The sequence below is a fragment of the Suncus etruscus genome, chromosome X (genome assembly GCF_024139225.1).
Source record: "Suncus etruscus isolate mSunEtr1 chromosome X, mSunEtr1.pri.cur, whole genome shotgun sequence".
Taxonomy (NCBI): Eukaryota; Metazoa; Chordata; class Mammalia; order Eulipotyphla; family Soricidae; genus Suncus; species Suncus etruscus.
Window position 1 is genome coordinate 82,558,416 of NC_064868.1, and position 16,633 is coordinate 82,575,048.

Sequence of the window (16,633 nt, forward strand, 5' to 3'; positions counted from 1 at the left end):
GAAATAACAAAGCTGAGAGCAGAAATCAACGAAGTGGAAACCAAAAAAACAATCCAAAAGATCAACAAAAGCAGAAGTTGGTTCTTTGAAAAAATAAACAAGATTGATAGACCACTGGCAAACCTAACAAAGAAAGAGAGAGAGAGAGAAACTTGATAACTCGTATCAGGAATGAAAAAGGAGAGATCACTACTGATATGACAGAGATTCAAAGGGTAATCAGAAACTACTTTGAAAAACTCTACACCACTAAAAATGAGAACCTGGAAGAAATGGATAAATTATTGGACTCTTATAATCTTCCACTGTTGAAGGAAGAGGATGTAGCATATCTAAACACCCCCATCACCATTGATGAAATTAAAGCAGTAATGAAATGTCTGCCGAAAAACAAAAGCCCATGTCCAGATGGATTCACTAATGAATTCTATCAAACTTTCCAAGAGGAACTACTGCCAATCTTGGCAAGACTCTTTCATGAAATTGAACAAACAGAAACACTTCCAAATAGCTTTTATGAAGCCAACATCACCTTGATACCTAAACCAGACAGAGACGCTACCAAAAAAGAAAATTACAGACAAATATCGCTGATGAATGCAGATGCAAAGATGCTCAAGAAAATCCTGGCAAATAGGATTCAATACCTCGTTAAGAAGATCATCCACTATGATCAAGTAGGTTTCATCCCAGGAATGCAAGGATGGTTTAACATCCGTAAGTCTATCAACATAATACACAACATCAATAACAAGAAAAATAAAAACCACATGATCATATCAATAGATGCAGAGAAAGCATTTGATAAGGTCCAACACCCATTCTTGATCAAAACTCTCAGCAAGATGGGAATGGAGGGAACCTTTCTCAATATAGTGAAGGCCATCTACCACAAGCCAGTGGCAAATATTATCCTCAATGGAGAAAAACTGAAAGCCTTCCCTCTAAATTCTGGCACAAGACAAGGCTGTCCTCTCTCACCACTCCTATTCAACATAGCACTGGAAGTACTTGCTATAGCGATTAGGCAAGAAAAGGATATCAAGGGAATCCAGATAGGAAAGGAAGAAGTCAAGCTCTCACTGTTTGCAGATGACATGATACTCTACTTAGAAAACCCTAAAGACTCTATCAAAAAGCTTCTAGAAACAATAGACTCATATAGCAAGGTGGCAGGCTACAAAATTAACACACAAAAATCAATGGCCTTTCTATACACCAATAGTAATAAGGATGAAATGGACATTAAGAAAACAACCCCATTCACAATAGTGCCACACAAACTCAAATATCTTGGAATCAACTTGACTAAATATGTGAAGGACCTATACAAAGAAAACTATAAAACTCTGCTCCAAGAAATAAGAGAGGGCACACGGAAATGGAAACGCATACCCTGCTCATGGATTGGCAGGATTAACATCATCAATATGTCAATACTCCCCAAGGCATTATACAGATTTAATGCCATCCCTCTAAAGATACCCCTGACATTCTTCAAAGAAGTGGATCAGACACTTTTGAAATTCATTTGGAACAATAAACACCCTCGAATAGCTAAAGCAATCATTGGGAAAAAGAATATGGGAGGAATTACTTTTCCCAACTTTAAACTGTACTACAAAGCAACAGTTATCAAAACAGCATGGTATTGGAATAAGGATAGGTCCTCAGATCAGTGGAATAGGCTTGAATACTCAGAAAATGTTCCCCAGACATACAACCACCTAATTTTTGATAAAGGAGCAGGAAATCCTAAATGGAGCAGGGAAAGCCTCTTCAACAAGTGGTGTTGGCACAATTGGATAGCCACTTGCAAAAAATTGAACTTAGACCCCCAGCTAACATCATGTACGAAGGTAAAATCCAAATGGATTAAAGACCTCGATATCAGCCCCAAAACCATAAGATATATAGAACAGCACATAGGCAAAACACTCCAGGACATTACAGGCATCTTCAAGGAGGAAACTGCACTCTCCAAGCAAGTGAAAGCAGAGATTAACAGATGGGAATATATTAAGCTGAGAAGCTTCTGCACCTCAAAGGAAATAGTGCCCAGGATACAAGAGCCACCCACTGAGTGGGAGAAACTATTCACCCAATACCCATCAGATAAGGGGCTAATCTCCAAAATATACAAGGCACTGACAGAACTTTACAAGAAAAAAACATCTAACCCCATCAAAAAATGGGGAGAAGAAATGAACAGACACTTTGACAAAGAAGAAATACACATGGCCAAAAGACACATGAAAAAATGTTCCACATCACTAATCATCAGGGAGATGCAAATCAAAACAACGATGAGATACCACCTCACACCCCAGAGAATGGCACACATCACAAAGAATGAGAATAAACAGTGTTGGCGGGGATGTGGAGAGAAAGGAACTCTTATCCACTGCTGGTGGGAATGCCGTCTAGTTCAACCTTTATGGAAAGCGATATGGAGATTCCTCCAAAAACTGGAAATCGAGCTCCCATACGATCCAGCTATACCACTCCTAGGAATATACCCTAGGAACACAAAAATACAATACAAAAACCCCTTCCTTACACCTATATTTATTGCAGCACTATTTACCATAGCAAGTCTCTGGAAACAACCAAGATGCCCTTCAACAGACGAATGGCTAAAGAAACTGTGGTACATATACACAATGGAATATTATGCAGCTGTCAGGAGAGATGAAGTCATGAAATTTTCCTATACATGGATGTACACAGAATCTATTATGCTGAGTGAAATAAGTCAGAGAGAGAGAAAAACGCAGAATGGTCTCACTCATCTATGGGTTTTAAGAAAAATGAAAGACACCCTTGTAATAATAATTTTCAGACACAAAAGAGAAAAAAGCTGGAAGTTCCAGCTCACCTCAGGAAGCTCACCACGAAGAGTGATGAGTTTAGTTGGATAAATAACTACATTTTGAACTGTCCTAATAATGAGAATGCATGAGTAAAATGGAGAGCCTGTCTAGAGTACAGGCGGGGGTCGGGTGGGGCGAAGGGAGACTTGGGACATTGGTGATGGGAATGTTGCACTGGTGATGGGTGGTGTTCTTTACATGACTGAAACCCAAACACAATCATGTATGTAATTAAGGTGGTTAAATAAATTAAAAAAAAAGAAAAATAAACAAGATCTATAAACAACTAGCAAAACTCACAAAAGGAGAGAGTAAAACTTAATAAACCAAATTCGAAATGAAAAGGGGAAGATTACCACATATACTACAGAAATTCAAAGATAATCAGAGGCTACTTTGAGAAACACTCTGCCACAAAACAAGAAAACCTGAAAGAAATGGGTAGATTCTTGACTCTATGACTCCAAGGATAAACCAAGATGATCTAACATATATGACCAGACCAACCACTATAGAGGAAAATAAAATGGTGATACAATATTTTCCAAAAACAAAATCTCAGGCCCAGATGTATTCACAATCGAATTCTTTCAAACCTTTTAAGAGAACCTACTACCAGACCTTTTCAGTAACTTCAAGTTAATTGAAGAAAAAGAAACACTTCCAAATAGATTTTACAAAGCTAACATCACCCTGGTACCATAATCAGACAGAGATGATACAAAAAATGAGAACTACAAACCATTATCCCTTATGACTACAGATGTAAAGATCCTCCACAAAATCCTAGCAAATAGTATTCAACACTTCATCAAGTAGCAAGTATGATTCATTTCAGTGCTGCTAGGATAGTTTAATATATGCAACTCAATCAAAATAATGCACCATATTGATAAAAGAAAAATAAGAACTATATGACCATATCAATATCAGAGAAAGCATTTTATAAGGTCTAACACACATTCATGATTAAAAATTCTCAACAAGATGGGATTGGAAGGAACTTTACTCTCTATAGTCAAAGCCTTTAACCATAATACCATGGTAAATATACTCAAAGGAGATAAACTAAAGGCCTTTATTCTGAAATCTGATACACGACAAGTATGACCCCTCTCACCTCTCTTATTGAACATAGTGATGTAAATACCTGTCATAGTAACTAGGCAAGAAAAAGATACCAAAGGCAACCTGTTATGAAAGGAAGAAGTCAAGATATTACTATTTGCAAATGATATGATACAATATTTAGAAAATCCTAAAGACCCTACCAAAAGGTTTCTAGAAATAATAAATTTTATAGCAATGTGGCAGACTACAAAATTAACATGCAAAGATTGATGGCCTCCTTATACACCAACAATGATAGAGATGAAAGAGACATTAAAGAAACAATACCATTCACAATAGTTCCACAGAATCTCAAATATCTTGGAGTCAATTTAACTAAAGAGGTGAAGGAACAATACAAAGAAAATTACAAAACACTGCTTCAAGTAATAAACATGGACAGAAGAAAATGGAGACACACACCCAGCTCATAAATTGGAAGAATAAACATTGTTAAAGTGGCAACATTCCTCAAAGCATTGTATAGATTTTTATCCAAATCCTTTAAGGATAACCATGACATTTTTTAAATAAGTGGATCAAACTCTCCTGAAATTCATTTGTAACAATAAATACCCATGGATAGCTAAAGCAATGTTTAGAAAAAAGAAGATCGGTGGCATAAATTTACCCAACTTTAAATTATATTATAAATCAATAGTCATTAAAATAGTATGGTTATTGAATAAATACAGAGCATTGAATTATTGGAATAGATTTGAGTATTCAGAGAACGTTCCCCAGAAATACAATCGATTAATATTTGATAAAGGTTCAAAAACACAAAGTGGAACAAGGAAACCCTCTTTTACAAGTGGTTTTGGAACAATTGGTCAGGCACATGCAAAAAAGTGAAATCAAACCTCTATCTAACACCATCCACAAAGGTCAGTTCAAAATGGATTCCAGACCCTAATATCAGAACCCATACCATAAGGTATATACAAGAAAATGTATGCAATGCACTGCATGACTTTGAGACTAAAAGCATCTTCAAAGAGTTTTCATCACTGTCTAAACAATTGGAAGCAGAGATAAACAAATAGGACTATATTAAACTGAGAAGCTACTGCACCTCAAATGAAACAGTGAGTAGGACTCAACAGCTATTGATGGAATGTGAGAAATTATTCACCTATGAGATAAGTGACTAATACCTAAGATATAAAAGTACTGACAGAATTAAACCAGAAAAAATTGAACACCAAAAAAACTGGGGAAAATGAATAAACAGACATTTTGTCAATGAAAAAATAAAGATGGCCAAAGGCACATGATGTTCATAAAACTTTGTCCATAACACATAACACTTTGGCCACATGATGGCCAAAGACACAAAATGTCCATAACACTAATCATCAGGGAGTTGTAAATCAAAACAAAAACAAGGTATCAGGGCTGGACTGACTGCACAGCCATCAGGGCAATTTTCTTGCATGTGGCCAACCCAAGACGGAAGTTGGTTCGATTCCAGACATCCCATATGGTCCTCTGAGCCTGCCAAGGGTGATTTCTGAGCACAGAGCCAGGATTAGTTCCTGAACCATCTGAGTGTAACACCCTAAAAAATAAAATAAAATAAAACCCAAAAATGAGGTATCATCTCACACCACAGAGATTGACTGGCACAGACCACAAAGAACAAGATCAATCAGTACTGGCAATAATATGGAGAGAAAAGAACTCTAATTCACTGCTGGTGGTAATGTCATTTAGTCCAACCTTTCCAGAAATCAATATGGATATTCCTCAAAAGACTGGAATTTGAACTTCCATATGATCCAGTAATACTATGCCTAGGGATACACCTTAGGAACACAAAACACAATACAATAATGCCTTCTGCACTCTTATGTTCTTTGGCTATTTCCAATAGCCAGAATCTGGAAACAACACAAGTACCTGACAACAGATTAGTGGCTATAGAAACTGGTTCATATACACAGTGGAATATTATGCAGCTGTTAGATAAATGAAGCATGAAATTTTCCTATTCATAGATAGATGTGGAAAATTTTATGTTGTGAGAAATAAGTAAGAGAGAGAGCTAGACATATAAAAGTCTAAATCATATGTAGGATTTAAGAATCATCAAAGATGATATGATAATAACACCCATAGACAATAGAGACAGAGATATGGCTAGAGGAACCATCCACAATATGAAGCTTACCACAGAGTGTTGAGTACAGTTAGAGAAAGTGTAGTTTACCAGTTTGGCTAGTAAACCAAGTAGATTCACTAGCATAGGCCTGAATATTTTCTTTTCTCTGAGATTACAGTTTTCAAAACGAGCCGATTTATTAAATAATAAATTAAGTAAATAGGATGCTTGAATGATGTACTAAAATACTTCATTATATGAATTTTATGGATATATGGATCAGATAAAACAACAGAAAAATTACTGTAAACTCAGGAAAATTGGAGAGAAGTTTTTGGTTTTACCATCTACAATCTGTAGGCCTTTTAATCTTTTCTCCTTTCTGTCTCTCATCTGAAATAATGGGAAACTTTCTTTTTTGTTGTTGTTTTTTGTTCTTTTTTTGTTTTGGGGTCACCCGGTGGTGCTCAGGGGTTACTCCTTGCTCTGTGCTCAGAATTCAGTCCTGGCAGGCACAGGGGACCATATGGGATGCAAGGATTTGAACTACCATTCATCCTGGATCAGCTGCTTGCAAGGCAACTGCCTTAACGCTGTGCTATCTCTCCGGCCCCAGCAATGGGAAACTTTCATAGATTCATCAATAGGCTTTAATGATGCTTTTATAATGCTCTAGCTTACGATTTCATCGTGTAAAGAAAACAGCATGTGATACTAAGTTTGAAACTTTAAAACAGGTTTATTTCCTGGTTCAATACATAAATATTCTATAGCTGAAAGAATATATAATATCTGAATATTATTTGAAATTATAGTCAATAAAATGCTATAAAATTTAATTTTGACATCTTTATTAATGCCTTTTATTTAAAAACTATTATTTGTCACCTCTACCACAGAAGAGTAATGAAATATTTTATTTATGTTGCATTTACTTATAAGTGTAATATCCAGGATTCTATCAATTAAACCCACTGATGTCTAATTAAATAAGGTATTAGCCCAAGTTTACTTTTAGCCATATAAAGCAAACATTTTCAAACTATAGAACTGCTGAAGTGTATAATTAATATAATTTATATCATACCATTTTACCATACTCTGCTTTGTTAATCTTTCCAAGTTTTCTGTTTTGATATTCCAATTAAAACGCAAAGAAAAAGAAACAGTTTCTAGGTGAGAGAGGTGAAAATAAGTATAAATCTGCCTCAGGAACTGCATGAAAATTAGATTCTTCATTCATTTCTTTAATCCAGTTAAATATGTGGTGTCACTATGAAAAGTGCCTTTAATGGTGTTAGTTTTGATGCTTTTCTGTTTGCATTCCAATTAATCAAACCTCATAATATGAAATGAGGCAATTGCTATATAATTAGGTAGCATATAAAGTGTGGACCTCATATGTGAATGTATCTATCTCAGGGACTTCTGTTTTCAACAAGGGTAAATGTCTAAATCATCAAATTGTAAAATTGCATCATCTTTTTCTTCATGAATTCTTTCAGAATACAGTTAAGAGAACGAAAATATTCTCCCTCTATTTATTATTGGTAAAAAAAAGTATCAGACCCCTAATAACATACACAAAAGACCATTATGACAATGACATAGTAAATATTCAAATACTGTACACATATCCGATAGAGATAGGGCACAGAATTTATCCAGAGTCTTCGTTGTAGTGATCAGTTTAACTCACATTCTAAAAAAATGTAATTACTATATGTACAATTTTAGTAGAGAAGAGTCCAACAGATTGACTTAAACTTTAAATTTACTAATTAATCAACTATGGCATTGGGTTACATTTTACTTCTATTTTCCTAAATTCCTTCCCTTGCTCCTTGCCACACTAAATTGTTCACAGCTTTGAGCATAGCTGGGGAGATAGCTGAAAAAATAGAACACATAAGTAGTATATGCATGGCTCTCAATTCCATTCTTAGCACAGCATAGCACCATAAGCACTGTCAGTTTTAGCCTCACTGCCCTCAGCATCAATATGACTGAACACCAAAATAAATCCTTGTCTGGAATGTAAGAGCATCACTAGGCATGATAGCATCAGGTTAGCTAAAAATCGGCTGTGTGTGGCCCCAACTAAAAAAATCAAAGAGACTTGGGGAGACTGTAGTCAGGGTAAGGTGCTTGCATTGCAAGCGGCTGACCCAGGTTTGATCCTAAACACCCATATAGATCACAGGACTTCCCAGGAGTGATTTCTGAGTGCAGAGCCAGGCACAAACCGTGAGTACTGCTGGGTATGACCCCCAAACAGCAAACAAGACCATTTTAAAGACTTGACAAAATAAGGCTGTTTAAAATAAAATGATTGAATTTTCAAATGCAAGGAGATGGAAACGCTCACAAAAACGATACAGCTCTATTTCTGCAAGTCACAATCTCTAACTATTCTCACTCTGAGCTTTGGTCCCATCAAAACCATCACTTCCACAAAGAAAGTAGAAAGTTTCCCCCGAAACATGTAAGTTGGAATGAAATCTAGATTGTGATGAAGTCTCACACATTGGCCTCCATTAGTTTGCCCCAGGACAGTTAACTTCGCGTCTGTCCCCCAAAAGCCACGTGTGTGTCTGATCCTGCGATAGAAAATCTGCTGCTGCTGATATCAATGGAAAGGAACAAATGAGGAAAGAGACCCCCCGAAATTTCACACAGGCAATGGAGAGAGAACAATTCCACTGTGGCACTGGGGAAATATCAGGGAATATCTACAACTAATTGTCAAATCGTAAATAGTTGGCAACACTTTCCACTTCTTTTCATTTCCGTGTATTTTGATCTACGTTTGGCATAATTACTTCTGCTACCCCGTTGCCGATGAGAGAGTTTCTGTGGGTGAAGACGGGTCCATTGCCATTGGAACAGCTGTTTAGCTGCCTGCATATGTTGTCATTTTATTCAAAACAGATTCTCATTACAAAGCAAGGAAGAAACGGAGATTTAGCTTCTGGTTCGGAAAGAGAAACATTCCCCAGAGGACCAGGAATCTAAGAGCCACCCTAGAGGAGACCAGAACACATTTGCAGAGGAATCATTACCAAGAGTTGGAAGGAAGGGCTGCATGACCCACCAAACGTGAGATACTCAATGTGATGAAGGAAAGGTTCTGTCTGTTCGTGAAGAATGACTGTCATTTCACTGCAGACTTTTGGAGCCGATTGGTCACTAAATTAGCAAGGTACCTGGTATTATAGAGATATTGTATTTGTAATTTTCCCTTAAGATATTATAATTATATAATCATAATATTATAGTATATGAGAACAATGACAGAAATGATATTAGTCAGGGAAAAATCTCTTGCAAGCGCAGTGACTTCGAGCACAAAAGTACAGTTTTCCACACACCCAGCCAGAGGAAAAACATGGAGTGTCTCAAAGCAAGAAAAACAACCACTGGCTGATGGGTGGACATTGAGTATTTAGTCACAAGTAAGGAAACTAGTGAGAAGTAGGTGCTGACAAATTTACACTGGATCATTGAAAAATGAGACTTTCAGAATGATTTGAATAAGGAATTTCCAGATCTGTCTGGAAGTTCTGTAAGTCTGTTTTTTTTTTTTTTTAGATCTTTTTGGTAGATGCTAAAACATAGATTCAAAGATGAGAATACCATAAATGCAGGCATTAAATTAAAATAAGATGTATTTATTATTTTTATCAAAAAAGAGCCTGGTTTAAAATAGTGTCCAGGACTGAGAAATAGCACAGCAGAAGAGCATTTCCTTGCATGTGGCCAACCTTGGTTTGATCCCCAGAATCCCATAGGGTTACCTGAGACTGTCAGGAATTATTTTTGAGTTCAGATTCAGGAGTAACCCTTGAACACTGCCAGGTCTGCCCCCTCAAAATACAACTAACATACAAAACACAATGTCAAAACATCTATAACAAATACAGAGACACTAATATGACCATGAGTTTATTATTATTGAACTTATATCTGTGGACGAATTAGGATTTACCTATTATGTTCAATTTTAGGCATGATAGAATTTTTCCCAACCTCTACATTTTCTATGTGCAAGATTATGTTGATGAAAATTTACTTTGGGTAATTATAAACCAAACAGCATCCTGTACTATGACTGCTGTTGTAGTGATCTTTATGTTACATAATCAGTATTCAATACACTGCAAGTTGAATCTCTATAGTATAAGAATTTACTACTCATTATAACTTTGTACACTTAAGCACCTTCATTATCTCTCCATCATTCATCCTTTGAAAAATGCCATTTCTACCATCATATTCTCTATAATTTAAATACTATACTTTTTATATATTCCATTTGTGTGGCATAATACTTTTACTTATTTCTCTTGGCATTTTGAATAACCAAGTTGTTAATAACTTTAAAATTCGGGTTTGCCTAAGAGCTATCTTACTTAGGATTATATACTTCTATGTGTACATTTCGCATATCTATATGTAAGATAATTGTTGTTTTATAAGTTTAAGTTCATGTATACAAATATATGTAATATATATTTACTTGTTTTATATAATATGTAGAAGTATACTATACAAATAATTTTTTGTTTTGTTTTTGTTTTTTGGCCATACCTGGTGATGCTCAGGGGTTACTCCTGGCTATGATCTCAGAAATCGCTCCTGGCTTGGGGTACCATATGAGATGCCAGGGGATTGAACACAGTCTGTTCTAGGCTAGCGCAGGCAAGGCAGATGCCTTGTGGTCTGTGCTACCACTCCGGCCTCATGATTTTTATATGTACTTAATGAGAATTGATACATCCAGATGATAGAAAATATCTTCATAAAGTATTACTTTTGCCAAACATAAATGAAACATAAATTTTGATCAACACTGAAAGAAAGATTCACGATTCTAGTTAGAATTCTACTTAAAACCTTTCAAGTTAAAAAATAATAATGGGGGGCAGGAGTGATAGGGCATTTCTTGCAAACTGCTGACCCAGGATGGACCTGGGTTCGATGCCCGGTGTCCCATCTGGTTTTCTGAGCCAAGAGCAATTTTTGAGCACCTAGCCATGAGTAACCCCTTATCATCACCGGGTGTGGCTCAAAACTAAACCAAAACAAAAATAATAATGGGAAAGTTGTTAGAAAGTGTTTCAATGCCACTGTTTTATACTTGCAATGTTACTTTGCCATTCCGTCAGTGAACTGAGTTTAATTCACTCTCACATCTTAAAATTTCATGCTTCTTAAAATTTTCTCTTTAAGTCACACCTGGCATTAAAAAGGGTTTATTCATTGCTCTGTGTCAGAAATAACTCCTGTTGGGGTTTAAGGAGCTGTATGTGATACCGTCTAGGCAACTGGAAATCCCATATACAAGGTAAATGCCTGAAACCCTAAATGTCATGCTGGTTCCCACCTACAATTTCTGGGAGAATCTACCTAGTGGCGAGACAATCTGTCAGAAAATTAAAAAAATCAGCCAAAAATGGCATACAAAACTACTTGATCTAGTGAATGTATTTAGGGTATTCATGTATATAAATATGCTATATAATATTGTGGTATATTCAACTATATAAAATATTGGTACATACATACAGTAAAAATGGTCAGGAAAGGAGTAAATTTAGGGGAAATAGATGATTACCATACTTAATATGGTATGATCATGAAAAAAATTGGAAATGTGAAAGTAATATAGATTATTAAGTCAATTATTTCTACAGTTTTACATGGTAAATTAGAAGGAATGTATTGATAATGTTAATCATCATGTACAAAAATGGACAGAAGGTCAACAAATATTGGCTGAGAGTAGGAAACTAAATTAAGAAAAGGGTTGGTGGGGCCAGAGTAATAGATAGCACAGAAGATAGGGCATTTATTATGCACACGACAGACCCAGGTTTGATTTCTGGCATCTCATGTTGTCTTACAAGTCTGCCAGGAGTGATTTCTGAGTGCAGAGATAGGAATAACTCCTGAGCTATGAAAGGGGTTGACTCATAATTTAGTGTCGTCAATATTTTGACCCTTTTCATACTCTGCCTAGAATATATTTCCCAATTACAAAACTATTATTCTCTATGAACCTGCAGCTTCTTTTTATTAGGCTTATGGGGAGGGGGGAGATTGGGACATTGGTGATGGGAATATTGCATTGGTGAAGAGGGATTTTTTTATATGATTGAAACCCAACTACAATCATATTTGTAATCATATTTGTAATCAAGGTGTTTAAAGATATTAATAAAAATAAAATAAAAGTTCAATAAAGACTACTTGATAAATGTGATATTTAATTTGCTTTGTATATATTCCATTGCACCAATAGGCAATTCATTCAAATAAAAGAGGCATTTGAAGCAACGATTGGCAGAGATATTTGATGAACATTTGAAAATTAGTTGCAATGTAGAAAAACAGTTGATAGTAAACATTTTCTCAATGTTGTGGTCTAGAAAATGTCTTTTATGGTTGTTTTGTTTTTCTCTTTAAAATTCTGCTGTGGTTGATGGAACATTTTTTTTCATTGCACTCTATTGACTTGATTTGCTGCATCTGAGTTAATAATTTCCTCTAGAAAATAAAAAGAAGGGAATATTTGTGTCATGACCACATAAAACATTCTTTGACAAAACATGTCGATTCTCGCATTATGATCGCCAGTAACCTCCATTCCCATTGCCAATACACTTTTGTTAGAATATCCTCTCTCCCCGTGGTCTGGCACTATCTCATATTTTTGATGTTATTTTCAACATTAGTAAACATCTAAGAATGTTCTAGAAGAGAAAGCTTGAGTCTTAATCAATTTCCCATCTTACCTTGGTGAATATGAATGCTAGCTCTATATCAAGAGGTACTGAACCATAACAAGTTTAAAAAATGGAATTCTATGGGGGGAGGCAGAACAATAGGGAGTCTGGAGGGTGTTTGTCTTGCATGCTTCCAACCCAGGTGAGATTCCTGGCATCCCATATAGTTCCCTGAGCATGTAAAGAGTAATGTCTAAGTGCAGAGCCAGGAATTACCACTGAGCACCACTGGGAGTGACCCCAAAACAAAAAAAAATAAATGTAATAAAGCACAATACTGTCATCTTGGTTGTGGACATGCTTTTCACCACACGTGATTTGACTAGCTGGCCTTTCAGTATTAGATCCATATTTACATAGCATGACTTTACAGTTACCACCTTTATACTATCCACCAGAAACCACACATGTTCCATTCTTCTTCCTTTTCAGAAATATGTCTTTTGGCATTTTGCTGCTTTAGTACTTATCTCAATTTTTTCATTATTTTAGGTTTAGGTCCATACCCTGCAGTGTTCAGGTGTTATTCCAGACTCTGAAATCAAAGATGAATTCAGAGGGGACTTAGAGAACTATTTGGGGTACCAGGAGTTTCTTACTCATTAGTGTATAAGTTCTTTGCATATCAGTTTCAGCAATTCTAAACCCAGCAGTGAATAATGTTCTTATCACAGAGGAAGCATTCAAATATCTGCATGTAAATTAAGCAATATTATTTTAGGGTCACATATAAAGTTATTTCACGAAACCCAAGATATAGAAACTCAAATGCAGTGTTCTTCAAAATACACAGGTGAAACCAGAACTGTATAATAAGTCAAGAGAGCTTTGAGTAGTTACAGAAGGCTTGAAAAGAAAGTGTTACAATAAACATTTGAAACAAAAACAGCTAATAGGATACTGAAAAAGAAAAAGATGTTATCAGCAGTGAATTGACAGAGTTACAGGAAACAAGTTACCCCCTTTTTCACAATGCTCTACCTCCCTAAATATAAACTTCCAATAAAAAAGTCTGTGAGTTTTGCATGAGTGTGTATATGTACATGTGAGCATGAATATGAAAGCATGCACAGATGTGCCTGTACATGTGTCTGCAATATTCAGGGCAAAGAGAAAAATTGGCTTTCATCTGAAAAATTTTGGATGATTATGCAGACAATAAAGATATTGTAAAAATTTAAGCTAAATATAATAAGCCCAGACTCTCAGATACTCTTTTTTTCTCTCAATTTTTATTTAGGCATCATGATCTAAAATACTGTTAATGATAAAGTTTTATGCACTAGATGTTTCAATACCACACTGTCTACAAAATCATCGATTTCCTTCTATTCATGCCTTAGAGTTACCTACTCCAACTTCCAACCTCTCTGTTAATTTATAATCTCACATCTCTAGATCAACTCACATGGTCAGGAGCCATTGGTCATTTGTTATTCACTGACAATATTCCTTCACATTATACATATATGCATATGAAAAATCATTTTGAATTCATGCTTCTCCTTATGAATGACCGCACTCAACATGATAAAGCTAATTCTATCGACATAGCAGCAAATTGGCTGGCTTTATGTTTTCTATTTGTTAAGAATTTTTTTTTGGTTTTTGGGCCACACCCGGAGGTGCTCAGGGGTTACTCCTGGCTGTCTGCTCAGAAATAGCTCCTGGCAGGCACAGGGGACCATAAGGGACACCGGGATTCGAACCAACCACCTTAGGTCCTGGATCAGCTGCTTGTAAGGCAAACGCCGCTGTGCTATCTCTCCGGGCCCAAGAATTTATTTTTTAATGGAGAACATGTAACCAATATGGAGATATGCTAGTAAAGAAAGGAGCCAATTCTTGCCCCCAAGGGATTAAACATTATATGGAAAATTCACATTATAATTTACTCTCTATAGGTCATGAAGATTCCAGTAATAATGAAATATATTTTACTTTCTTCAATCCAGTGTTTCCTAATAATATTTGACAGCTCTCATTTCAAATATAATATACACTCTATTAATAATATCTCTTAACATTATAATTTTAAACACTATTTTAGAAACATACCTCCAAGCTCTTATGGACTTTGCAATGAATGTCAGTGGGCAAGATCACTGGACAGCTTGATGTCTCGGTTTAGAAAGGCCAGCCTAATTATAGTAATCGTCATAAAATGATGATATAAATATCCTGAAATAGAACATTAATGTGGATATGAAGAGGAGAAGATGTATATAACATATATGTAAGAATTAGCAGAAAGAGATTTGACAGGGTGGTTGAAAAGATACAAGAATGAAGAAAATATGACATTTAGTTTGGAAAATTTGTGTTTACAATAATTGGAGATTAACAAATAAACAACAAAAGTACAACTCTACTTTTTAGGATTGCTGATTAGAAAGATATGTGTGGCTAACTCTTGACTTTAGAGTTGACTTTCAGGGTGACCAGGTAAGCAGTTTTGAATAAGAAAAGCATGTACATGGAATCATGCTGAGTGAAATAAGCCAGAGGGAGAGAGATAGACACAGAATAGTCTCACTCATCTATGGGTTTTAAGAAAAATAAAAGTCATTTTTGCAACAATTCTCAGAGACCACGAGAGGAGGGCTGGAACTTCCAGCTCACTTCAAGAAGCTCACCACAAAGAGTGGTGAGTGCAGTTATAGAAATAACTACACTGAGAACTACCATAACCAGGTGAATGAATGAGGGAACTGGAAAGCCTGTCTAGAGAACAGGTGGGGGTGGGGTGAGCTGGAGGAAGATTTGGGACATTGGTGGTGGGAGTGTTGCACTGGTGAAGGGGGGTGTTCTTTACATGACTGAAACCTAATCACAATCATATTTGTAATCAAGATGTTTAAATAAAGATATTAATAAAAAAAAAAGAAAAGCATGGCCAGAACTTTGACAGGCATTTATTTTGAAGTAGTGGGTAGAGGAAAGTAAAGGAGCAAAAGAGTAAATTATTTTACTTGGTGAAGAAATAGGCAATGACCTAAAGGGGATTATATGCTCTAAGTACTCAAAACAAAATGTCAATAGATTCTGTCCTCCACTCAACAACAGTTATGTAAACAAAATATGGTACAAATACCTGATAGTGACTCAGTTGAATAAAGTCGAATACTTCTCTGTTCATTGTGATTTTATGCTACAGTTTCTTTTTTTTGGCGGGCCTTCCAGTGGAGACCAGAAGGCCTGCTGGACAAATTCTAAAAGAGCTGTAACAGTTATGCTAGAGTTCTGTTTAAAATAAATTACTTCATATTTCTTCATCAAGGTGTTTGTCTATATCAGTGTTTTCAACCTATTTTGTGCACAGGCACACTTTTTTTATGAAAAAAATTACGAGGCACACCACCATTAGAAAATGTTAGCAAAAACTGGGGCCGGTGAGGTGGCGCTAGAGGTAAGGTGTCTGCCTTGCAAGCACTAGCCAAGGAAGGACAGTGGTTCGATCTTCCGGCATCCCATATGGTCCCCCCAAGCCAGGGGTAATTTCTGAGCGCTTAGCCTGGAGTAACCCCTGAGCATCAAATGGGTGTGGCCCGAAAAAACAAAAAAAAAAAAGAAAAGAAAAGAAAATGTTAGAAAAAATTTAACTCTGTTCCTATATTGACTATATATAAAATGATTATCTTCAAAATGAATCAAATAGACACAAAGAAATTATTTTATAATTACTTTTAATAAAGTATTTTATAATGATTGGTCTATTTGTGAGCAGAAGCTGCATGTTATGAATGAAATTGGAATTT

At 35.8% G+C, this 16,633-nt stretch overlaps 1 non-coding gene across 1 annotated transcript; it reads right to left on the bottom strand.

Annotated features, from left to right (window-relative positions):
* Window positions 1–16,045: 16,045 nt before the first annotated feature.
* On the bottom strand, window positions 16,046–16,107 carry LOC125999623 (U7 small nuclear RNA). The gene has a single exon (XR_007492136.1). It is a non-coding gene; the product is annotated as a U7 small nuclear RNA (small nuclear RNA).
* Window positions 16,108–16,633: the final 526 nt, after the last annotated feature.